This window comes from Mustela lutreola, chromosome X (genome assembly GCF_030435805.1).
Source record: "Mustela lutreola isolate mMusLut2 chromosome X, mMusLut2.pri, whole genome shotgun sequence".
Taxonomy (NCBI): Eukaryota; Metazoa; Chordata; class Mammalia; order Carnivora; family Mustelidae; genus Mustela; species Mustela lutreola.
Genome location: NC_081308.1, coordinates 91,314,518 through 91,341,693, shown reverse-complemented (window position 1 = coordinate 91,341,693; position 27,176 = coordinate 91,314,518). Strand labels below are relative to the sequence as shown.

Genomic DNA, 27,176 nt, shown 5'->3' with positions numbered 1-27,176 from the left:
GACCTGAGTGGAAGGCAGATGCTTAACTGACCCATCCAGGTGCCTCCCCCACCACAGAGGGAGCAATTTTAAGAATGTCCAGGCTTTGTGGCTTTTGCAGCCAGAGGGAGTGAGGTGTTGTGGTCTTCCATGAGTTCAATACTGTGACTCATTTTATAATCTGCTAGCTTTTAGGTTAAGGGTAGGCCTAAGATCAAAATTACTTTCATCAACTTGTCTCCCCAGTTTCCTTTCCTCCCTGCCTCAAGAGGATATTGTGTGAAGGAGTTATTTCATTTTGTGGATCAGTATCATCAGTTTCCTGAGGAACCTTTATGGAAATGGATTTTGAGAAGAACTAATTTGGGGGCTGTGTCTTTGGCTGTGAGTGCTGCAGAGTGGAAATGTTAGAGGCAGTTAGTTTGGTTCTAACAGGAGGCCTGGAAATCAGCAAAAAGGAAGTCATTGCCCACCATGGGGAAAGTCAGAGCCCCGTCCGGGCAGCACTCTACAAGGAATTGGATCGAACCAAGATGGGGGGGAGGGGTTCTATGACAGGAAACCTCAGACCAAATAAAGAAGAAAATGCATGAAACCCTGCTTCCAAGAAATCCCTGCCTCAATTGATTAATATTTCACTCTCTTGTAAACAACTGTCAGTAAGAGATAGAGACCCAAATACCAGGGCTTGCATATCTCTGTCTCCATCTCTCTGTCTCTCTCTTAAACTTGCCAACTCTCACATCCTGAGAGTATACTTTTGCTTTAATAAACTTTATCGCTTTTGTCACTTATTCACTGTGTTGTGTCTGTCCTTGAATTCTTTCTCCCTGAAGGGACTGAGAGCCTTTGGTGACCTCTTGGGGATAGGCTGGGTTGAGGCCTCAAGGCCCAGGGTTAGGGTTAGGGTTAGGGTTAGAAAAGCCTGTTTGGGTTGATGAAGGACCCACATGGCTCACTACTGAACATTCACAGATGATGGCTATATGAGATTCAGATGCACAGGAAGTTATTCGCAAGGGAATATCTAGTCTGTTGGACTGAATAAAAGCCACTGTAAGACCTGTTTATTCTGAGAAAGGGAATTCACCCCTTATGAATGCCAAGTAGAATACCCCCAGAGGAAGCTGCTAATATGATTTATATGCAAGCCAGGTGAACTGGTTTTATGAAAGCTGAAATATTTTACCCACTAAATATGCTAATTACTCAGGTCATGGTATATGCTGTGGTTTAGGGGGCCTTTTTCACATGGATACCCCAAAACATCTTACTGCTACAAAACCGAGAGACAGTTTAGGAGCTTATTAAACTTGCTGTCCCAGCTTCCACTCATGGGTCTTATAGATGCTAATAAAACATTAGGTTAGTTAAAAAGAGAATAGGAAGAGACAAGGGGAGGGGCAAGGGAATTCAAGAAAAAGCAGAAAGTTTTAAACAGTTATTATGGAATAAGGTGAATAAGACAAATATTGATAGGAGTGAAACAAAAAGGAAAAAGAAAGGAGAGAGTCACAGGATTTGTCCTACGGGGTAAAAATCTTTAGATGGTTTAGAAATGGGATGAATAAAAGGGACATTAATGGGGTTAAAATGAAGGTTTTAATGTAGCACTACCAAAGGTTGGGAGAGCCAAAGGCCCTCTTGCTGGTCCACCAACATTAAAATGCTCCTAAGAAGTCTAGGCTATTTATCCCAGTTTGAAAATTTTTAAAAAGCATAAAGGCTGAGTTTATAATGAGAAACCTGATCAACAATTGCTTGTGCTTGTGGCAGTGGTTATGCATTTTAATCAAGTTTAAGACTGATAAAAAGGGCCAGGGTGCTTGGCTCAATCCCTTACTGGACCTTCAATGCCCTTTGTACAAAAGTGGGTAAAATGATCAGAGGTAGTAAAGAGGTTTTCAGGACTCACTAACATAGGAGCCTTATGCATTGTGGTACCAAAATCCATTAGTGAAGCCCAGACATAGGCTATAGTTAGAATGAGAGAACATTAAAAATATAAGTTAATAAGATTGTAAAAACTGAGAGAGGGAGGCAAGATGGTTTAAGAGTAGAGGACCTTGTTTCATCTGGTCCCCTGGATTCATCTAGATAACTATCAAATCATTCTGAACACCTATGAATTCAACCTGACATGTAAGAAAAGAATATCTGCAATTCTACAAATAGAAAAGCAACCACTTTTTTTTTTTTTTTTTTTGCAAAGAAGAGGTACAGAGAAATGAATCTGAGGGGATATATTAGAAGATAAATCGTGGGGGGAAGGGAGGCTTGGTAAACCTGCTACCAGAGAGTGATATAGCTCCAGAGTACAAAATTGGAACTTTTAGAATTCTTCTCCAGTGACAGACCTCCCTGCCTGAAAGGTCTTCAGGTAGCAATGCAGGGCAGAATCATAGGTGGGACATTGTGGTTTCAGGATTTCCGGGGTCATAGAACGAATGGGAGTGCCTGAGCTTGTAGAGTTCCCAAGCATTGGAGTGGGGAAACAGGCAATGCTCAGTGGGCTCAGGAGTAAAATCTCAGCTCGGTTTGCCATGAAACTTGAAGCCCGGGGTACATTTGGTGACTGCTTTCCTTGCAGGGACCCTGCAAAGGGCAGGAACACAATGACCCTCCTTCTTCCCCCAGGAGGATCAGCACAATGTACAACATAGGAGTCTGCAGAGTTTGGCGAACACAAAAGTGAAGACTGCTTTTCCCTGAGGGTTTACTAAAGAGTGGGGTCCTTGATTTTACAGTTCCAGGACTTTGGATCCTGGCCCTCCAGGCCATTTTCATCCTCTAACGTGGGGTGGAAAGCCTTCAGGGAACAAAAGCCACTAAGAAGGATGCTAAGCATCTTACACTGAGCACGGCCCCCCTGGTAAGGTGTGATGCAACTCTGCCCAGGCAAAGACACCAGAAAATCAGCACAACAGGCCCCACACCCAGAAGACCAGCTGTAACATCAGGGGAACACCAAGTTTACCAAGCACACAGAACTGCAAAATTCCAGTGCTAGGGGAAAACAATATATAGAATTTGAGTTTTTTTCACATGATTCTCTCTCTCTCTCTCTTTTTTTTTTTTTTTGTCTTTTATAATTCTTTTTAAAATTTTATTTATTTTATTTTTTTATTTATTTTCAGCATAACAGTACTCATTATTTTTGCACCACACCCAGTGCTCCACGCAATCCGTGCCCTCTATAATACCCACCACCTGGTACCCCAAGCTCCCACCCCCCCGCCACTTCAAACCCCTCAGATTGTTTTTCAGAGTCCATAGTCTCTCATGGTTCACCTCCCCTTCCAATTTCCCCCAACTCCCTTCTCCTCTCTAACTCCCCATGTCCTCCATGCTATTTGTTATGCTCCACAAATAAGTGAAACCATATGATAATTGACTCTCTCTGCTTGACTTACTTCACTCAGCATAATCTCTTCCAGTCCCTGGGAATAAACCTAACCAAAGAGGTAAAGGATCTGTATTCGAGGAACTGCAGAACACTCATGAAAGAAATTGAAGAAGACACAAAAAGATGGAAGACCATTCCATGCTCTTGGATTGGAAGAATAAACATTGTTAAAATGTCTATACTGCCTAGAGCAATCTATACTTTTAATGCCATTCCGATCAAAATTCCACCGATATTCTTCAAAGAGCTGGAGAAAATAATCCCAAAATTTGTATGGCATCAGAAGAGACCCTGAATCGCTAAGGAAATGTTAAAAAACAAAAATAAAACTGGGGGCATCACGCTACCTGATTTCAAGCTTTACTACAAAGCTGGGATCACCAAGACAGCATGGTACTGGCATAAAAACAGACACATAGACCAGTGGAACAGAGTAGAGAGCCCAGATATGGACCCTCAACTCTATGGGCAAATAACCTTCGACAAAGCAGGAAAAAATATACAGTGGAAAAAAGACAGTCTCTTTAATAAATGGTGCTGGGAAAACTGGGCAGCTATATGTAGAAGAATGAAACTCGACCATTCTCTTACACCGTACACAAATATAAACTCAAAATGGATAAAAGACCTCAACGTGAAACAGGAATCCATCAGAATCCTAGAGGAGAACATAGGTGGTAATCTCTTCAATATCAGCCACAGCAACTTCTTTCAAGATATGTCTCCAAAGGCAAAGGAAACAAAAGCGAAAATAAACTTTTGGGACTTCACCAAAATCCAAAGCTTCTGCACAGCAAAGGAAACAGTCAAGAAAACAAAGAGGCAACCACGGAATGGGAGAAGATATTTGCAAATGACAGTACAGACAAAAGGTTGATATCCAGGATCTATAAAGATCTCCTCAAACTCAACACACACAAAACAGACAATCATATCAAAAAATGGGCAGAAGATATGAACAGACACTTCTCCAATGAAGACCTACAAATAGCTATCAGACACATGAAAAAAATGTTCATCATCACTAGCCCTCAAGGAGATTACCATGAAAACAACATTGAGATATCACCTTACACCAGTTAGAATGGCCAAAATTAGCAAGACAGGAAACAACATGTGTTGGAGGGGATGTGGAGAAAGGGTAACCCTCTTACACTGTTGGTGGGAATGCAAGTTGGTGCAGCCTCTTTGGAGAACAGTGTGGAGATTCCTCAAGAAATTAAAAATAGAGCTCCCCTATGACCCTGCCATTGCACTACTGGGCATTTACCCCAAAGATACAGATGTCGTTAAAAGAAGGGCTATCTGTATTCCAATGTTTATAGCAACAATGGCCACGGTCACCAAACTGTGGAAAGAACCAAGATGCCCTTCAATGGACGAATGGATAAGGAAGATGTGGTCCATATACACGATGGAGTATTATGTCTCCATCAGAAAGGATGAATACATTATTCTCTTTCAATTTAAAATTTTTCTTTTTTTATCCTGAAAGTTCATTTTATCAACTCTGGTTTATTTTTAGATATTTATTTATTTATTTCACAGACAGAAATCACAAGTAGGCAGAGAGGCAGGCAGAGAGAGCGGGAGAGGCAGGCCCCTGCCGAGCAGAGAGCCCGATGTGGGGCTCGATCCCAGGACCCTGGGATCATGACCTGAGTCGAAGGCAGAGGCTTTAACCCACTGAGCCACCCAGGTGCCCCTCAACTCTGTTTTTAAGTCTTTTTTTAACTTTCATTTTTATCTTTATAATTTATAGATCTATTCTGCATTTTTGGGTTTGATCATATTCAGTTTTATTTTTGTATACATATATATAACTTCTGCTTTCTTTATAATTTTGGGATTTAGTGTCTTCTAACAAACAGAACTAAGTGGATCACACTGTTCTGCCCACCTGGGAGATTACACTCTCTCTTCCCCCTCCCTTTTTTTCTTGTTTCTTTTCTTTTCTTTTCTTTCTTTCTTTCTTTCTTTTTCTTTTTCTTTTACTTTTTGTTTGTTTGGTTTGGTTACTGACCTCTTTGGATTGTCTATTGTGCATTTCACTTGGGTTTTGGTTGTTATTTTTGATTTTGTTCTCTTGTTCAACCATTCTTCTCTGGGAAAAATGATTAGAAGGAGGAATTCACAACAAAGGAACGAACCAGAGGTAATACTCTCTGCCACAGATCTAATTGATATGGATATAAGTAAAATGTCAAACCTGGAATTTAGGATAATGATTATACAGTTACTAGCTGGGCTTGAAAAAAGCATAAAAGACACTAGAGTATCTATTTGTGCAGAAATAAAATAAAATCAGGCTGAAATTAAAAATGTTTTAACTGAGATGCAGTCTAAATTGGCTGCTCTAACAGCCAGGCAAAATAAGGCAGAAGAGAGAGTCAGTGACATAGAAGACAAAATGATGGAAACAAAGTAAACTGAGGAATAGAGTAAAACAACCAATGTACCATGAAGGCAGGCTTTGAAAATTCAGCAATACCATAAAGTGAAACAATATTAGAATTTTTGGGGTTCCAGAGGAAGAAGAGAGTGGGACAGAAGGGTTAATTGAGCAAATCATAGCTAAAACATCCCTAATCTGTAGAAGAAAACAGGCATTCAAGTTTAAAAGGTAGAGAAAATGCCCCCCAAAATCATAAAAGCAGATCAACACCATGACATAATATTGAAGCTTACAAATTCAGAGATAAGGAGAAAATCCTGAAAGTAGCTCAAGGCAAGAACTCCTTAACCTACAATGGTAGAAACATTAGACTGGCAGCAGACCAATCCACATAGACCTGGCAAGCCAGAGAAGACTGACATGATATATTCAGGGGACTAAATGAGAAAGACATGCAGCTAAGAACCCTTTATCCAGAAAAGCCATCCTTCAGAATGGAAGGAGAGATAAAGAGATTCCAGGAAAACAGAAACTAAAAGAATTTGTGATGAATAACCCCGCCCTGCAAGAAATATTAAAGGGGATCTTGTAAGTGAAGACAAAGCACAAAAATAACATAGACCAGAAAGAAACAGAGACAACCTATGAAACAGGGACTTTACAGGTAATACATGACACTAAATTCATATCTGTCAATAGTTACTCTGAATGTAAATGGGCTAAATTCTCCAATCAAAAGACACAGGTATCAGATTGTATGAAAAAGCAAGACCTATCCACATGCTTTATACAAAAGACTCATTTTAGACTTAAAGACACCTCCAGATTGAAAGTGAGAGGGTGGAGAACCATTTATGATGCTAGTGGACATCAAAAGAAAGCTGTAATAGCAATCTTCATATCAGACAAATTAGATTTTAAATCAAAGACTGTACTAAGGGATGAAGAGGGACATTATATCATACTTACAGGGTTTATCCAACAAGAATATCTAACAATCGTAAATATATGTGCTCCTAACTTGAGAGCAGCCAATTATACTAACCAATTAATAAGCAAATTAAAATAGCACATTAATAATAATACAATAATAGAAGACTTCAACCCCTCACTCAAAGCAATAAACAGATCATCTAAGCAGAAGAACAACAAGAAAACAAGGGGTTTGAATGAAACACTAGACCAGATGGATTTCAAAGATAAATAGAGAGCATGACATCCTAAAGCAACAGAATACACATTCTTCTCAAGTACATACAGAACATTCTCCAGAACAGATCATATATGGGGTCACAAATCAGGGCCCAAATGGTAACAAAAGATTGGAATTATTTCCTGTATATTTTCAGACCACAATGCTTTGAAACTGGAACTCAATCAAAAGAGGAAATTTTAAAGGAACTCAAACACTTGGAGATTAAAGAGCATCCTACTCAAGAATGAATGGGTCAACCAGGAAATTAAAGAATTAAAAGAATCATGGAAATAAATGAAAATGAAAATGAGACAGTTCAAAGCCTTTGGGATACAGCAAAGGCAGTCCTAAGAGGGAAGTACATAGCAATATAAGCCTTTATCAAGAAACAAGAAAGGTCTCAAATACACAAGCTAACCTCACACCCAAAGGAGCTGGAGAAAGAACAGCAAATACAGCCTAAACCAAGAAGGAGAAGAGAAATAATAAAGATTAGAACATAAAATCAATGAAATAGAAACCAAAAGAACATTAGAACAGGTCAACAAACCTAGAAGTTGGTTCTTTGAAAGAATTAGTAAGATCGACAAATCCTTAGCCAGACTTATCCATAAGAAAAGAGAAAGGACCCAAATTAATAAAATCATGAATGAAAGAGGAGAGATCATGACTAATACCAAGGAAATACAAATTTAAGAATATATTATCAGCAATATATATGAACACATTAGGCAGTCTAGGAGAAATGGACATATTTCCGGAAATGTATAAACTACCAAAACAAACAGGAAGAAATAGAAAACCTGAACAGACTAATAACCAGCAAGGAAATTGAAGCAGTAATTAAAAATCTCCCAAGAGTCCAGAGCCGGATGGCTTCCCAGGGGAAATCCTAGAGGAGAACACATGCAGCAACCTCTTCAACCTTGGCTGTACAGCTTCTTGCTAGATACTTCTCGAAAGTCATGGGAAACAAAAGCAAAAATGAACTCTTGGGACTTCATCAAGATAAAAAGCTTTTGCACAGAAATGGAAAAAGTCAACAAAACTGAAAGACAACCTATGGAATGGGAGAAGATATTTGCAAATGACTTACCAGATAAAGGGATAGTATCCAAGGTCTATAAAAAAAGTTACCAAACTCAACACAAAACCCAAATTATCCAGTGAAGAAACGGGCAGAAGGCATGAACAGACATTTGTCCAAAGAAGACATACAAACGGCCAAAAGATACAAGAAAAAGTGCTCCACATCCCTTGGCATCAGGGAAATACAAATCAAAACCACAATGAGATACCACTTAACACAGTCAGAATGGCTAAGATTAGCGAGACAGGAAACAGCAAATGTTGGCCAGGATGTTGAGAAAGGGGAACCCTCTTACATTTTTTGGTGGGAATGCAAGCAGGTACAACCACTCTGGAGAACAATATGGAGATTCCTCAAGAAGTTAAAAATAGAGCTACCCTATGACCCAGCAATTTCACTACTAGGTGTTTACCACAAAGATACAAATGTAGTAATTGGAACAGGCACCTGCACCCCCAATGTTTACAGCAACAATGTCCACAGTAGCCAGACTGTGGAAAGAGCCCAGATGTCCATCAACAGATGAATGAATAAATAAGAAAAGAAGATGTGGTACACACACACACACACACACACACACTGGAATATTACTCAGCCATCAGAAAGGATGAATACTTATCCTTTGTACTGACACGAATGGAACTGGAGGGTGTTATGCTGAACAAAGTAAGTCAATCAGAGAAAGACAATTATTGTATAGTTTCACTCATATGTGGAATATAAGAAACAGTTCAGAGGATCATAGGGGAAGGGAGGGAAAACTGAATGGGAAGTCAGAGAGGGAGAAAAACCATGAGAGACTCTTAATTATAGGAAACAAACTGAGGCTTGCTGGGGGGGTGGTGGGTGGAGGGATGGATAATTGGGTGATGGACATTAAGGAGGGCAGGTGATGTGATGGGAATTGAGTGTTACACACAATTGGATTATTGAACACTATATATGAAATAAATGATATTGGCTATTTGAATTTTTTAAAAGGTAAAAAAATAAAAAAAAACCCAAATTATGAATGTTGAATTGTTTAAAAAGGCTTTACGTAAAGAAGTTGTGTCTCCTTTACCTAATATTTTCAGGGAATGGATATTATGTCATACTGGAGAACAATTTCCCTACCTTGCAATTTAAAACTAAAAGCCTCTTAATGAAGTCTTAATGGAGGCTATGGTTAGAAATTCAAGGGTTAATAGAATCAGGGTAAAAGTATGTTGGAGAATTGGTATGTTTGAACATGTTTACATTAAGATGTCATGTCTTTTTTATCTGATCACATTTTGGGGATGGACACTATATCTAACTGTGGAACATTTTCCCTACCTAGTACAGTAAGACAGAAGGCATGCAAATCCATCCTTCAGGCAAGCTAATTGGACATGCTAAATGGAAACGAGTAAGATTGCCGGAGTCCACACAGTATGGAATAGAAGCCAGAATGTTGGTGGGAACAAATTCTCTATGACAAATGGCCACAAAGGCTGTGCCCTGTACAACCCCAGGGGCTACCAATTACCATTTGTACAGGACTCCTGATCCTCGCCCCTGGGAACAAGAGCAGAGGCAGGGGTGACTAGAGGCCAGCCATCAGCAGTCCCATTGTTGGGCCGGGAAGATAGTGGCAGCTGGGACTCTACTCTAGCAGTAGAGGTCTATCCATTAGTGGATCAAAACCTCCTCCCTATGACCGAGCAATTGCACCACTAGGTATTTATGCAAAGGATACAAATATAGTGATCTGAAGCAGTGTGTGCACCCCAATGTTTATAGCAGCAATGTCCACAATAGCCAAACTATGGAATGAGCCCAGATGTCTATCAGCAGATGAATGGATAAAGAAGAGGTAGTGTATATACATATATACAGTGGAATACTACTCAGTCACCAACAATGAAATCTTATCATTTGCAATGACATGGATGAAATTAGAGGGTATTATGGTAAGCAAAATAAGTCAATGAGAGACAATTATCATATGATTTTACTCATGCGGAATTTAAGAAACAAAACAGAGGATCGTAGGGGAAGGGAGGGGAAAAAATAAAACAAGTTGAAATCAGAGTGTGAGACAAACCATAAGAGACTCAACCATAGGAAACAAATTGAAGGCTGCTGGAGGGTCGGGTCAGGGGAGGGATGTGGTAACTGGGTGATGGGCATTAAGGAGGACACCTGATGTAATGAGCACTGGGTGTTATATGTAACTGACGAATAGCTAAACTCTAGTTCTGAAACTAACTAACTAAATAAGTAAATCAAACCTCCCTAAATAGGATCTCTGTTTCCTGTACTTTATTCCCTTCTATTATATAGGGTTTCTGAAGAAGTTTGGTCTGTAAATATCAGCCTGTCTTGCCTGCATTCAGATAACTATTTCACAGTGAATACAAACTATTGAATATTACATTGTACACCTGAAACTAATATAATGTTCTATGTTAATTATACTTTAATTAAAAAGATGGGAAACATAAAAGGCACATTCCACAGTTCAACCATGAGAACTGAGGTCCCCTGGTGGCTTAAAGTGGTAGTGACAAGAGCCCTGCCAGATGGGCGATAGGGACACCTTAGGGGGTTGAGGAAATGAGCCCGGATGTTGGGACATACAGGGATTCCCTTCTGTCAGGGTTGTTCCATTCTGTATTTCAGATGAGATTCAGAGGCCATGGCACTAGATGTTCATATTTGTAGTTCATTAGCTTTTCTAGTACACTATGTGACAAGACCCTGAGATAAATACCTTAGAGTTAGTGGAACATTTTCCCTGTCCCTGACCTTCCATGGTAAGGAAGAGAGATACTGCTAAAAGAGATTATAGATGTTAAAAGACAGGTTTCTGCGGGTTTTTGTGACATTTGGTCCAGACTGATGGTGCATACTCCATGCTATAAATGACAGGTTAATGTCTTTACTTTTGTCAAGCAAAATTCTTTTTTTTTTTTTTTTAAGATTTTATTTATTTATTTGACAGATCAGAAGTAGGCAGAGAGGCAGGAGAAGGGAGGAAGCAGGGAGCCTGATGCGGGGCTGAGCCACCCAGGCGCTCCTGTCAAGCAAAATTCTTGAAATTCTTTTTAGAAGAATTTATAAACAGTTGTTTCTGACTTAGACTGTTGTCAGAAAATTTCAGAAATTCATGGGAGCACAGAATCTCTGATACAACTTTCAATATGGAGCAGAGTTGCCTCTATCACATTTTTGACAAGTAGCCATTCATTAGTTTCCTGAACAGCCATAGTAACAAGTAGAGACCTCACTCCCTTGAAATACAGCCCATTATATTTTTAGCTCTATTACAAATATAAACCCTGCAGGAATTCTAGGCAGGCTGAGCATAGGTAATCCAGTGAGTGAATACATATGGTCAAGGCTGAAGGTTGTAATAAAATACCATAGGAACAAAAATTTTTCATTTTATATACTTTCCTTAGAAATAATGAAAGTTGGATAGGGGATAACTAGAAGAATTTCTACATGGTTTCACTTTATTCTCTCTTCTCTTAGAAAGTCATATAAAAGTACATTTCTCCATTCTTGGAGCTGAGCTGCTACTAACATTTTATTTCTGTATTAGTGTTCTTCAGAGAAACAGAGCCAACAGAATATATATGTATGTGTGTTACATATGAACATAGGTAGACAAGTATGCGTTTATTTATTATAGGAAGATCACACATTATGGGGACTGAGAAATACCACGTTCTGCCTTTTACAAGCTGGAGAAGCAGGAAAGGTGGTGGTGTAACTTAGTCAAAGTCCAAAGGTCTAATAATCAGGGGGCTAATGGTGTAAGTCCAAGTGTGGGTCTGAAAGTTGGAGAACCAGAACCATCAGTGTCCAAGGGCAGGAGAAGATGGATATCTCAGCTTAAGCAGAGAATGGATTCACTCTTCCTCCCCTTTTCTTTCTTTTCAGGCCATCAATGGATGGACTGATGCCCCCTGTATTGGTGAGAACCATCAACTTTACTTAGTCTACTGATTCAAGTGCTAATCTCTTCCAGAGACACCTCACAGACATACCCAGAAATAATGTTTTACCAGCTGTCTGAATCCCTTAGCCCAGTCCAGTTGACACATAAAATTAACCGTCACAATTTCTATGGAGAATATTCACCATTTTTATATAGCCACTGAGATAAGGGACACATACTTATAGGATGATGACCTTCCATGTAAGAAAAGAAAACTGGTAACAGCTCCTAGGAGTGAGGTTGCTTCAACAAAAATATTTATTGACAAGTGAATTTAATTAATTAGAAAGGAAATGGATAATACCTTTACAAAGTAGTCTTTCATGGTAAGTTTGGGAAAAATGCATTTTAAAGGCCAGAGTCTAAAGGCTCATCTGCTTGTCTCAATCTGTTCTGTTCCTGCCTAAGGCTAAGACTTCATTATCTCTAATTTGGATCATTAACATAGCCTTCTTTCTCTTTTTTTCCCCCTCCTTTCAGTATGATGTGTGTAGGAGTAGATTTCTTTTTATTCATCCTGCCTAGGATTCAATGCGTTTCTAGAATCCATGGAGCACTGCTTTTTATCTGCTATGAAAATTTTTGGCCATCATCTTCCCCATTTTTCTCTCTTGTCCTACCAAAACTCAAATTAAATGTACTGTAGATCTTCTCACTCTATTCATTGTATCTCTTAGCATACATTTTCTTTTTTCCCATATAATTTGTTTCATCAGTTAGACTTCTGTATGATTTCTTCTGATCTATCTTTCAATTTAATAATTCTTTTCTAAGGGAGTGGCATGGTATATTCAGTGTGCTGGATGGGAAAAATCTTCAGCCAAGAATACTCTGTCCAGCAAAGCTATCGTTCAAAAAAGAAAGAGAGGTTAAGAGTTTTCTGGAAAAAAAAACAAAAAACAAAAAACTAAAGGAGGTCATGACCACTAAACAACCCTTGCAAGAAATATTAAAGGGGAGACTTTGAGTGGAAAAGAGAGACCAAAAGTGACGGTATAAAGATACAAAACACAAAAGCAGTAAAAATGGATATTTCTATAAAAATTACTGAAGGAACTCACAAAAAAGGATATACAATATAATAACATATACCTAACAGGTGGGGAGGAAAGGAGAAAAGAATGGGTTCAAATTTACTCAACCATCAACTTAAAATAGACTACTATATGCAGAGGAGGTTATATACAAACCTAATGGTAACCATATATCGAAAAACACTAATAAATATATAAAGAATAAAAAGAAAGAAATCCAAATGTATCATTAAGAAAATCAGGAAAACATGAGAAAATAGCAACAAAGGATCAGAGAAAATCTTCAGAAACAACTACAAAACAAATAGAAAATGACTATAAATATATATTTATCAATAATTACTTTGAATGTAAATGGATTACATCGTCCAATCAAAATATACAGGGTGACAGAATAAATTAAATAAAAACAAAACAAGACCCACATATATGCTGCTTAGAAGAGACTTCTTTTAGACCTGAAGACACCTGTAGATGGAAAGTGAGGGGATGGAGAAACATGTATCATACAAATGGATGCCAAAAGAAAGCCAGAGTAGCAATAATTATATCATATAAAGTAGACTTCAAAGAAAGATTATAACAAGAAACAAGGAAATCATAAAGGAGACAATCCAAGAAATAAAATAATTCTAAATTTTTATGTGCCCAACATAAGAGCACCCAGATACATAAAACAGCTAACAACAAACATAGAGAAACTTACCAGAAATAACACAGTAATAGTAGAGAACTTTAACACCTTACTTGTATCAATGGACAGATCATCTAAACAGAAAATCAATAAAGAATCTGGCTTTCAATGTCACATTGGACCAGATGAATTTAACAGATGCACTTAACAGAGCATTCCATCCTAAACAGGACAATACACATTCTTTTCAAGTGTGCAGAACATTCACCAGAGTAGATCACATTACACCACAAAACAAGCCTCAATAAATTTAAGATCAAAGTTATACCATGCATGTTTTCTGACCACAATGCTATGAAACTAGAAGCCAACCACAAGAAAAAATCTGGAAAGACCAGAAGTATATGGAAGTTAAATAACATGCTACTAAACCATGAATGGGTCAACCAAGAAATCGAAGAATATATTAAAAAGTACATGGAGAAACAAACTGAGGGTTTGGGAGGGGAGGAAGGATGGGGCGTTAGGTGAGCCTGGTGATTGGTACTAAGGAGGGCATGTACTACATGGGGCACTGGGTGTGGTGTATAAACAATGAATCTTGGAACACTGAAAAAATAAAATAAAAATTTTTAAAAAGTACATGGAAACAAATGAAAATGAAAACACAATGGTTCAAAACCTTTGGGATGCAACAAAAGCAGTCCTAACTGGGAAGTATATAGCAATATAGGTCTATTTCAAGAAGCAAGAAAAACTCAAATAAATAACCTAACCTTATAAATAAAGGAGCTAGAAAAAGAACAAACAAAACCTAAAACCAGCAAAAGAAAGGAAATAATAAAGATTAGAGCAGAAATAATGATACAGATAGTTTAAAAAAAAAAACAATAGAAAAGATCAATGAAACCAGGAGCTGGTTTTTCTTGGGAAAAAAATAAATAAAATTGAAAAAAAAAATCAATAATACTGATAAACCTCTAGCCAGACTGGTGAAGAAAAAAAGGGAAGGACTCAAATAAATAAAATCACAAAGGAGAGAGGATAAATAACAACCAACACCACAGAAATACAATTATAAGAGAATATTATATAAAACTATAAGACAACAAATGGAAAAACCCAGAAGAAATGGATAAATTCCTAGAAAAAGACTACCGAAACTGAAACTGGAAGAAATAGACCAATTACCAGCAATGAAATTGAATCAATAATAAAAAAATTCCCAATGAACGAGAGTCCAGGACCAGACAGCTTCACAGGCAAATTCCACCAAATATTTAAAGAAAAACTAATACACATTCTTCTTAAACTATTCCAAAAAATAGAGAAGAAAAGAAAAGAAAGGAAAACTCCCAGACTCATTCTATAAAGTCAGCATTACCCTGATAAAGGGTAAAACCAGATAAAGACACCACTAAAAAAGAGAACTAGAGGCCAATATCTTTGATGAACATAGATGCAGAAATCTTCAACCAAATATTGGTAAGGCAAATCTAATGATACATTTAATAAAATCATTCACCACAATCAAGTGGGATTTATTACTGGGTTGCAAGGGTGGTTCCATATTGGCAAATTAATCAATGTGATATACCACGTCAATAAGAGAAAGGATAAGAACCATCTGATCATTTCAATAAAGAGAAAGCAGAGATAAAGAGAAAGCACTTGAAAACATAGAGAAAGCACTTGATAAAATATAATATTCATTCATGACAAAAACCCTCTGAAAAGTAGTTCTAGAGGGAAGATGCCTCAACATAATAAAGGCCATATATGAAAAACCCACAGCTAACATCATCCTTAATGGGGAAAAACTGAGAGCTTTTCCCCTAAGGTATGGAACAAGACAAGGATGTCCACACTCACCACGGTTATTTAAGTACTGAAAATACTGAAAGTCCTAGCCACAACAACTGGACAACAAAATGAAATAAAAGGAATGCAAATTGGCATTCCTTTTTTGGAAAAAGTAAAACTCACTATTTGCAGAGGACATGATACTATATACAGAAAACCCAAAAGACTCCACGAAAAAACTGCTAGAACTGATCTCAGGAAAGTCACAGATAAAAAAATTGTACAGAAATCTGTTGCATCTCTAATAATGAAGCTACAGAAGGAGAAATTAAAAACCAATCCCATTTACAACTGCACCAAAAATAACAAGATACCTAGGAACAGACCCAACCAAAGAGGGGAATGATCTCTATTCCGAAAACTGTAAAATATTGATGAAAGAAATTAAAGATGGCACAAAGAAATGGAAAGACATTCCATGCTTAAGGATTGGAAGAACACATATTGTTAAAATGTCTATACTACCCAAAGCGATTTACACATTTAATGCAACCCCTACCAAAATAACAACATTTTTCAAAAAACTAGAATAAACAATTCTAGAATTCATATGGAACCGCAAAAACCCTGAATAACTGCAGGAATCTTGAAAAAGAAAAGCAAAGCTGGAGGCATCACAGTTCCGGACCTCAACTTATATATTACAAAGCTGCACTCATTGTATGGTAACTGGCACAAAAGTAGGCACAAAGGTCAGTGACAGAATAGGAAACCCAGAAATAACCCCACAACTGTAGGGTCAATTAATCTTTGACAAAGCAGGAAAGACTATCTGCTGAGAAAAAGGCAGTCTCTTAAAATGGTGTTGAGGGGATGCCTGAGTGGCTCAGTTGATTAAGCAGCTGCCTTCAGCTCAGGTCAGGATCCCAGAGTCCTAGGATCAAGTCTTGCATCAGGCTTCCTGCTCAGTGGGGATCCTCTTCTCCCTCCCCCTTTGCCTGCTGCTCCTTCAGCTTGCTCTCTCTCTCTCTCTCTCTCTCTGTGTATGTGTGTCAAATAAATAAATAAAAGTCTTTAAAACAAAACAAATACAAATTGTATTGAGGAAACTGGTCAGTGAGATGTAAAAGAATGAAAACTGGACCACTTTCTTAATAGATTAAAGACCTAAAAGTGAGACCTGAAAGCATAAAAATCCCAGAAGAGAACATAGGCAGTAACTTCTTTGACAGTGTCCATAGCAACTTTTTTCTAGATAGGTCTCCTGAGGCAAGGGAAACAATTGCAAAAATAAATATTGGGATTATATAAAATTAAAAAGCTTCTGCACAGCAAAGTTAACAATCAACTAAACTAAAAGGCAACCTACAGAATGGGAAAAGATATTTGCAAATGACATATCCAATAAAGGTTTAATATCCAAAATATATAAACAACTTCCACAACTCAACAAACAAACAAACAAAAATCCAATTAAAAAATCCAATTAAGCCCCCATGTTGGGAGGGAGACAAACCATAAGTGACTCTTAATCTCACAAAACAAACTGAGGGTTGCTGGGAGGAGGGGGTTTGGGAGAAGGGGGTGGGATTATGGACATTGGGGAGGGTATGTGCTTTGGTGAGTGCTGTGAAGTGTGTAAACCTGGTGATTCACAGACCTGTACCCCTGGGGATAAAAATATATGTTTATAAAAAATAAAAAATTAAAAAAAATCCAATTAAAAAATGGAGACATTTCTCCAAGGAAGACATCTAGATGGCTAACAGAAACATGAAAAAATGTGATGATGAGCATCAGGGAAATGCAAATCAAAACCACAGTAAAATACCACCTCACCTCCTTCAGAATGGCTAAAATCAAGAATATAAGAAACAACAGGTGTTGATGAGGATATGGAGAAAAAGGAATTTTTTTGCACCATTGGTGTGGACACAAACTGGTGCCGCTTCTTTGGAAAACAGTATGAAAGTTCCTCAAAAAGTTAAAAAGAGTAGTATTGTATGATTCAGGAGTCATACTACTGGATATTTACCCACAGAATACAAAATCACTAATTCGAAGGTATGCATGCACTCCTATGTTTATAACAGCATTATCTACAATAACCAAATTATGGAAGCAGCCCCAGTGTCCATGAATGGATGAATGGATAAAGAAGAGGTTGTATACATATGCAATAGAATATTACTCAGCCATAAAAAGAATGAAATCTTGCCATTTTCAATGGCATGGATGGAGCTATAGAGCATTTGTTAAGTGAACTAAGTCAGTTAGAGAAAGACAAATACCATAATGACTTCACCATATGCACAATCTGAGAAGCAAAAGAGTAGAGGGGGAAGAAAGAGAGAAAGATAAAGCAAGAAACAGATTTTTAACTCTAGAGAACAATCTGATGGTTACCAGAGGGGAGGTGGGTAAGGAAATGGGTGAACTAGGTGATGGGGATTAAGGAATGCACTGTGATGAACACTGGGTGATGTATGGAAGTGTCAAATCACTATATTGCATACATGAAACTAATATAACACTATGTTAACCAACTGGATTTAAAATAAAAACTTAAAAAATAATTCTTAAGTTTATTTTTCTTCATTGTACTTATCCTTGTCCAACAGTTGTATTCCTCTTCTGTTAAACACATTCACCAAATTTTCAATCATTATATTTTTTTAGTTCTAGATACCCTGTTTGATGACTTTTCAAATCGACTATGTGGCTTTTTAGGATTTTTCTGTTCCCTGCAGACATTTTAAAGCTTATCTTTTCTTTTTTGAACTACTGTAAATCACAGTCTATGTCTCATAATTCTGATATTTGAAGTCTCAGTGAATTTTTTTTCATTGTCTTTTTCTTTTTTTCTTCTGGCTGTCACAGTGTATTTTTCTTTGTGTGCCTACTTACCTCTACGTGCTGATGTATTATTGAAAAATTATTTGTGAGACTGATTTCAGGCCTAGGAAGACAGAATATTTCTGCAGAGAGTATTTTCATTCGCTGTTGACAAATGCCTGGCAATAGTACCTGTCCAAAACTAATTTAATACAAGTTTAACCAGGTGATCCTTGGTAAACCCTTGTGATGGGTTATCTTGGCTGCAAATCCATGCAAGGGCTTGTTCCTTCTCATTCACCATTATCCTGAAAGGATAGTCACATAGTTTCAGCCTATAGTGGCTGAGTGACTTATTAAATCTACTCATATGGGATGTAGGGTTCCACTTTATGTCCCCTTTGCCCATGAGGTCATCAAAAGCACAACTCAGTTTCACAATACTTTCTTCTGGATTCAGCAAATGCCCGTGGACAAAAGTTGTTTTGAGTGCTGGACATTTCCATCTAGGTCCTTGTCTTCTTCTAGATTTTGGCCTCATTATTTCTTAACTCTTTTCTTTTTTTGATTTTATTTATTTATTTGACAGACAGAGATCACAAGTAGGCAGAGAGGCAGGCAGAGAGAGGAGGGGAAGCAGGCTCCCCGCTGAGCAGAGAGCCCCATGTGGGGCTCCATCCAGGACCCTGGATCATGACCCAGATGCCCCTATTTCTGAACTCTTAATGAAGGTCATTTCTTGTTATATTTCATCTAGGTTTTTTTAATTTTTAATTTTTTAAGAAAAATATTTTAAAGATTTTATTTATTTATTTGATAGAGACACAATGAGAGAGGGAACACAAGCAGGGGGAGTGGGAGAGGGAGAAGCAGACTCCCTGCTGAGCAGGGAGCCCGATGTTGGGCTCAATCCCAGGACCCTGGGATCATGACCTGAACCAAAGACAGATGCTTAACGACTGAGCCACCCAGGCACCTCATCATCTAGGTTTTTTTTTTTTTTTTTTTTTTTTTTTTTTAGTTGTCCTTATTTGGGATGGTTAGCCCAAATAACTCAGTCTGCCATTACCAGAAGCAGAGATGTACATATATCCTCCTCACTGCTCTCCTTATCCCCAGTCTCTCTCTTCCTTCCAGTTTCTCCTTCTCTTTCACAAGGTAACTGAAAGCTTCTTCCTTATTGTTATTTCCTCTGCACAAATCCTTCAAAACTTACTGTTGAAGGTAAAACAGAAATTAAATTCCTTAGTTTGGACAATCAGATCTGAAACTCTCTTTTGTTTTACTTATTCACTGAATAGGTATTTACTGGGTACTCACTAGGCCAGATGCTACCTATTCTTTTGATTCTTACCTCTTTTACTGCTTGTCGTACCTCCTAACTCACCATACACTTCAGCCAAACTGGAATTTTCACTATAATGTGGCAGAGCTGGGTCAAAACACAGATGGGCTACCTCCTAGGTCAGAGCCCTTTACACCATGAGCCCATATTCAGGTTTAAGTGCATTCGGTCTGAGTATTCATGTATATTCTTTTTTTAAAAAAAGATTTTATTTACTTATTTGACAGAGAGCAAGTGAGCTCAGGAGAGAAGTAGGGAGCAGGGAGCCCAATATAGGACTGGATCACAGGACCTGAGCCGAAGGCAGACGCTTAACGGACTGAGCCACCCAGGCACCCCTATTTATGTATATTCTAGTAAAATAACTAGACAAAAGCTCAGCACATAAAAATTATACTGGCTTTTATGTATTTCTTGTTGCCTTTTAGGCTATCTGTCATGTGAGTCTGGAATGTAAGCTCTGAAAGTGAATTAAGTTTTACCATCAAGTTTTTAGCAATCGCTATAATCACAAAGGACACCTGGGGTGGGGGGAATGAAGCTTGCTTCCTTTGACAAATATGGCACTGATTGTGGAATTTGTTCCGGGGGCTAGGAAAAATGAGCTTGCAAACAAATCTACTCCCACCTGCTGGCAGTTGCCTGAAATACCAGTCAAAACCAACTTTCACTGAAAAAAACAAAACAAAACAAAACAAAAAAACAGTTCTGGAACTAGGCCAACCCAGAAACAGGATTCTGGGTTTGGCTTTTTCCACTATAGAACCTTGAGCCAACCCCTCTTCCTTCTCTAGGCTTCAGTGTCCCCACATGTACAACTCAGGTGCTTGGCAAAATTACTTGGAATGGCTGTTCCATTTTTTGTAAGCAAGAATTGTCCGCACAAGGATGCCTGAGTGACTGGGGACAAGGAATGAAGGATTACAAGCAGGAGGGTTAGGCTTGACTGACCCGCTCTTGCAAGTGATGGTTAGTGATGCTCCCACATTTTTTTTTTTCTAAACTTGCACTCATGTTGGAAGGAAGCATTTGCTGCGATGGAAGGAAAAAGAGGGAAAATGAGAGGGGAAATGAAGGTACTAGGGTGCTCTGCTGGTTATACGAAGGCAGGAAATTATGAGATATATTTTTAAAGTGATTCTAAAATGGTAAAAAAAAGTGTGGGTGGTTGTTGATGATGGGTAAAGACTTAAATCCTTAGCTGTGACAAACAGCCACCCCCAGGAGTTCCACACAACTGAAACTTTGCAATATGTTGGGCACAAACACTTCCAACTCATTTACCAAATACTGAAAGAAAGAGAAAGGGAACAATGTTTCTGCTGGAATGTTCTAGTTAACCAAGAGTGAACTTGAAATCTGTTTTGATTTCAACACTTTTAAATGGCATGCCTTAGGATGTTCAAAGCTGAGTTCTATTTGTTGATTGCCTATTTGGCTTTTGTGCTCTGAAGAGGCCTCTTGCTAAACTTGTTTTAAATTGGACCAGAGATGGGAAGGAGAGAGGGTAATGAATGGAGGCATTTTCTCGTCTCAGATATCCTTTTATCCCACAGAGCTATCTATATTCAGGATAGTAGAAAGAATAAATACCCTCTAGTCAAAATGCCAGGCTTTTCCATACGATGGGGCCAGAATGCTGGAACATTAGACTGGCCAGCTCTCCAGAGGCTAATTCCCTTGAAGATACACTTATTTTTGCCTTCTTTTCCCCTTTTATGGTGTCAGCCAGCAACACTCCAATGCTGTATCCTCTGGTTTGGGGTGTGTGTGTGTGTGTGTGTGTGAGCGCGCACTCCAATTTCTGTCCTACTGAAGGGTCACTCCTGCTGTGGCCAGAACCCTGTCATAAAAATTTATTTGGTGATCCTCTTCCACTCCACCCAGAGGCTCAAGCGTCTGGAAATGACCAACAGTCTTGTCCTGCTTCCCCCAAATGTCTAGCTCATTCAGAATGCAGATTCAGCCAGGGCAGTCAAATCACGGCACTTATTCACCACAAAAAACAACCTCTTGGCCACAAGCTGTTCCAAGAGAAAAACAAATTTTCCATTTTTGCAGGGGGGGGGGGCGGGGGAGGGGTACGTCGAGCAGCCGACCCTGGCCCAACCCTCCAGAGCCAAGGTGCTGGAGCTGGCCCAAGAGATACTGCAGATGCCTGTAAGAGCAGAGGACTGGGCAGCACCCCAGTTGGGGAAGATAGCAGGGTTGTTTGTCTTTTTGCATGGCTCCTGGCATCTGCACAATTGGCTAGGCTGGCGCGGCCATGGAATGGGCGGAGCCAGCGGCGCGGCTGGCTCAATGCCCGCCCAGTTGCAGCGGGGACTGGCTTCAGACCCAGCGTAATTCAAAGCGGTCGACCCGTCCTGTGGGCGTGGCGTGGAGTAGAGCTCCTGCGTGGCTATTCTTCTCGCCGCGCAGGGCTCCGGACCGACGCCCGCACTTTCTGCTCACATTTGCCCTCTATGCTGAGCTCCTAGAGGTGACTCTTTGCGGAAGAGCTAGCGCCCTCACCCCATCTCATTCACCGCCTGACCCCCGCCCCCCCAGCTCCCTCTAGCCTCGTGCTTCCCGCTCACCTCCTTCTGTCCTTTTCCTGATCCGCGACCTTCTTATTCTCCGTAGGTCCCAGCTATGCCATCCCGGGCTTGCTGGGATCCGCTGTCTTCCAATTGCTCTTCAGGACCTGGCTCCTGGAGGGCGACACCACCCCCCCAACCTAGAAATTCCACTTTGACCTGTAATGAATCCTCCTCCAACGTTCCCAGCGTCGTCTTGGACCCTCTTTTATTGGTAAGCTGGTCGCTAGGCTACCGTGAGCCGGCAGGAGGGGCGAGTGGGCGGTCTTTTGGTAGGAGTTGGCTTGGGGACGCTTGGACCTGGGCTTCTGAGCCCCTGCTAATGCACCTGCCTGTCAGCCCCTGCAGGGGTTGGTGGTGGTAATGAGGGTGGCCAGTCCTGTGTTTCAGCCCATATGTTTCAGTGGCACCTGATAGCACCCAATTTCAGTGTGTGCCCAAATAGCAGGGGGTGGGGATACCACCACCACAGGGTCCAACCATCTGTCCCCAGGGACTAAGGTCCCAAGCGTTTTGGAGTCATGGGCATTGGCCCCCGTGTGTGTGGGGGGGGGGGAGTGGTGAGGGTTGTGGGGTGTTAACTTCAGAGCAAAGAACAATTTTAAGTAAAAGAATGAGATTATTTGGGAATGGCAGAGGAATTGCAATTTGTGACAAGCAAGCTATGGCAAAACATAAGCAAGTCCGAAGAGACAAAGGGAAGGTCAACTTTTATAGGTTTTAGGAAGAAATTGGGGAGGGTTCTGGACAAACGTTGACTGGAGAAGATGGGAGGGGCGGTTTGAAGATGGTCAGAGTTTCTCATTGGCTGCAGGTGGTGATTAGTGTGCAGCTGGATCAGGGAGGGGTCTTCCTTTTCTTAAAGACAGGAGATAAATTCCTTTGTGGAAAGTGCTCTCTCTCGTCAATGTAATTATCTTCCTTCTTCCTGCTGGTTATGTATGCTGCAGTGAGAGGTATGTACTTGAAAGGTCCCCCTCTGGGGCTTCCTGACTCCATTTTAAGTGTTTCCTTTAATTATTTTCACATTTACCCCTTTTGATCAAGATCTTTCCTTGAAAGTATTGCTGATCAAGAGTCAGAATTTTCAAATTTCAAATTTAGTGGTTTGTTCCTCGATAGCAGGAAAGATCTTTCCTGGTTGTCATTGGCCCACACTGGAGAGAATGTGCCTAATGATTGGAAGCCATCGAGGCCACATTTGAGGAGTAAGGAAGGGTAGGAGGGAGAGCTATCAATCACTTCCCATCAAGAGTCTGTGTCTGGGGCACCTGGGTGGCTCAGTGGGTTAAGCTGCTGCCTTCAGCTTGGGTCATGATCTCAGGGTCCTGGGATCGAGTCCGGGGTTGGGCTCTCTGCTCGGTGGGGAGCCTGCTTCCCTCTCTCTCTCTGCCTGCCTCTCTGCCTACTAGTGATCTCTCTCTGTCAAATAAATAAATAAAATCTTTTTTTTTTTTTAAAGAGTCTGTGTCTTATCAAGGTCCTAAACGTTGGAGATTATCTCAAAGTGCAGAGCTAGCATCACGCTACTTGATGTATTACTTCTGAAGAGATTTGATAAGCAACAGTTAAAGTTTAAAAATAATTATACAAGCAGAATTAAAAGTAATGACACATCCAGTTTCCAGGATGGTTCCAAACCAAGATCCCAAACCCAGCTAAATATATCGAAAGACCAGGGGTCATTAGGTCAGATTTGTTTTAATCAGCGCATATGTTGTCCCCTGATCTCACGTAATTGAATTTCTACTTCTCCAGAGGTATTTACCCACGTACAACAAGTGGTACCTGTTGTTGCACAAACACCTTGCTCAGCAAGTAGATAGATAATCAAGGGCTCTACTATTGTCCAAAATTACATTAGTCAATGAGTCAAATGATGGCTGATAGGATGCTATTGCTTTGGAATTGGCTGTGGAATTGGCCAGCTTTGCTAATGTTAGGGGGAGATATCTGATTCTGTGTTCATTGGCATTTACTCCATCAATCCAAGGAAGTAAATATCTTCCTATGGAGGCAAACCAAGGGACATGTATACCTCCTAGAATTTCCCATTTATGATGGCTCTGGAGGTCTAATGGGGCAGACCAATGGGAAGTCTCTTGATTTGTTATAGATGTTAACAAGAATGCTATTAAGTAACCCAGTAACATTGACTTCCAAGTTGCCAGCTATCTAAGCATTCATATGCCCATAGGAAATGCTGTCCCTTGCAAACAAAACCAGGTGGAACATAGAAGACTAAGGTCTCATTATTGATAGATTCCTTAACTGGAAATTTCCTGATTGATCCTTTGTAGCCATGGTTCAGAGGAGTTAGGATGACATTCTATGAGAGTCCCATCTTTTCCTAAAGGGCTTTTCTAAAAACCTTGCAAAGAGGCATAAACTTATTTATATTTCCCTTGGGTGCAGGGAGACAGATCACAGTTCTATAAGGAAAAGAACCTGGGGGAGTAAAAATTGTATGACTGGCAAAGATGGAGGGATTTGGCGGAGGTAGTATGATTATGTCTAAGGAAATGTTGAAGGTGTGTGAACACCTGGTTGCAATAAGCCAACCTGCTAATTAACATCTCTAGGCTTTTGGTTGTAATCAGCAGTGGCATTTCGTTCTAGAAAGAAAGCAGTTGTAGGTAATACCATGGGATCTCTGACATCGAGATCAGGTTGGAGCTTCTTGTGACAGATCCAACGGTCAGAGAGGTTTCTCCCTTTTGCAAAGGATTGGAAATATGGATAAGGACACTGTCTTTTCCAGGAAGAGAGGGCAAAGAAAGTACAAGCAAAGGAAAGAAGGTATATAGATGCCTGGTCCTGTCATCTTGAGAAAGCTTTTTCATCTGCTTCAGTTCCTGGAAATCTTTAGTTTTGGGTCACCAGTTGGTGTGTAGGTCCAGTAAAGGTTTGGTGCTTTATTTTTTTTTTTTAATTTTATTGCTTTTTTAAAAAGATTTTATTTATTTATTTGAGAGAGAGAGTAGGAGCAGGAGGAGAGAGAAGGGCAGAGGCAGAGGGAGAAGCAGACTCCCTGCAGAGCAGGGAGTCCAATGCAGGGTTGAGGGGTTTGATCTGAGCCAAAGACGGATGCTTATCCATCTGAGCCACCCAGGTGCTCTGTGTGCTTTCTTTAGAAGTGACATGGGAATCCACAATTCTGTTCCTTGGAATTCGACATCACAGTGGTTGTTTAGCAGCACCTGATACAGGTCCATTTCAATGGGGATGAAGAGAGACTTTCTCATCCTTGTGAGTGGATATAGTTCACCTTATGCTGAAGTAGCCAAAGATGTCACTTCAGTTACTTCCAAGGGAGTTGGAATTATATATTCAACACCATATTTGCCATTTTCACCTTTCAAATAAGAACTGCCAGTGAGCTATGACAAATTAGCATCAACCAAAGGAGTTTCCTGTAAGTCATCACAGGAGTCAGGAGGTGATCTGTCAGAGTCAAACAGTATTGTCTGGAGTATTGCTCTAGAAGAGGGAAGGAGAGTACCAGAATTAAGGTTATTACGGTGAGAAAAAATTATGTGAAGAACTGTGAGCAAGAGGATTTCATAGGTGGCGAGATTGACTGGCTGAAAATAGTTGAGTGTGATGAGAATTTAGGTAGGGATGGAGGCTGATAGAGTATGAGGGTTGAGAACAACAGGATGATGAGGGATAACAATACTGTATTGTTCTGAGATCCCAGACAGAACCCCATTCACAGTCATTAGAATTTAGGAAGGTTTCTATTTCCTGGGGGCACAAAGATGGTTAGAGGGGATCCCTGACTATTCCTTCAGTGGCCTTAACTAAAAGGGCAGTGGCAGGAATGGCTCTGAGGCAAGGGAAGGTATTCTCAGGCCACAGGGTCTAGCTGTTGGCTATATTACCCTATTGGTTTATGATGGTCCCCCTGTTTTTGGTTGAATACCCCCAAGGTCCTTCCCTTCCCTGTTGTATATAAAAGGGAAAAAAGGAAGTTGGTAATTGGGATGTCCAAGGGCAAAGAGATTTATTAAGCTTTCTTTTAAGATATTAAAATTAGGATATCCTGAGCATACCAATTAATGGGGTCAGGTTTAGTGTTCTTTAGTAATGTATGTAAAGGCTGAGCCATGAGAGGAAAGTTTGAAATTCATTTCTGACGCTAGGCCATCAGCCCACCTGAGGGAACCTTATAATGGGCACTTAGTTTTGGGGGAAATTCAGGATGCTATGGAGCTTACTTGGATCTACATGGAGCCCTTGTTCTGAGATTAGGTGCCCTAAATAACAAATTTGAATTTGAACAAAATGCAGTTTTTCCTTGGAGACCTTGTGTCCCTTTTAGGCTAAAAATCAGATGGATGCTGTCTTCCTATGAAAAGGGGACACATGATTAGTGTCCTTATAACTAGTTCTAGTGTCATTAGAGATGGAACAAATAAATGACATTAAAGGTTCAGAGATGGAGACAAACCATATGAGACTCTGGGGGAAAAACTGAGGGTTATAGAAGGGAGGGGTGCGGGATGGGGTAACTGGGTGATGGGTATTACAGAGGGCACGTGTTGGGATGAACACTGGGTGTTATACACAACTAATGAATAATTGAACACTACAACAGAAATGTATGTACTATATGCTGGCTAACTGAACATAATCATAATTAAAAAAAGGTTCATTTGCTTCATCTAGTTGGCTATTTTGGTTGTTGCTGTCAAATTATAGAATTTATTTCCCCCTTTTGAGAGAAAGAAATTCTAGCACAGTATTTCTCAAAGAAATCCTGGCCCAACAAGTGAATAGAGGCAGAGAAACTAAGGAGAAAGTTGGGTATCTCTCAGAGGGCTTAAATAAAGGGGGATAGGGTTAGAGACAGGAGCCAGTTGAGGTTTATTTGACACACATTTCCCATTTGTTAATACTTGAGGCAAG

The 27,176-nt window shown here is 39.7% G+C and overlaps 1 long non-coding RNA gene across 1 annotated transcript in view; it reads right to left on the bottom strand.

The window, feature by feature from the left end:
* Nucleotides 1-22,349, bottom strand: part of LOC131821527 (uncharacterized) — a 166,018-nt gene extending 143,669 nt beyond the window's left edge. The window contains exon 1 of the long non-coding RNA XR_009349936.1: nt 22,266-22,349. This is a non-coding gene — a long non-coding RNA (uncharacterized LOC131821527). The remainder of the gene's footprint in view (nt 1-22,265) is intronic.
* Nucleotides 22,350-27,176: the final 4,827 nt, after the last annotated feature.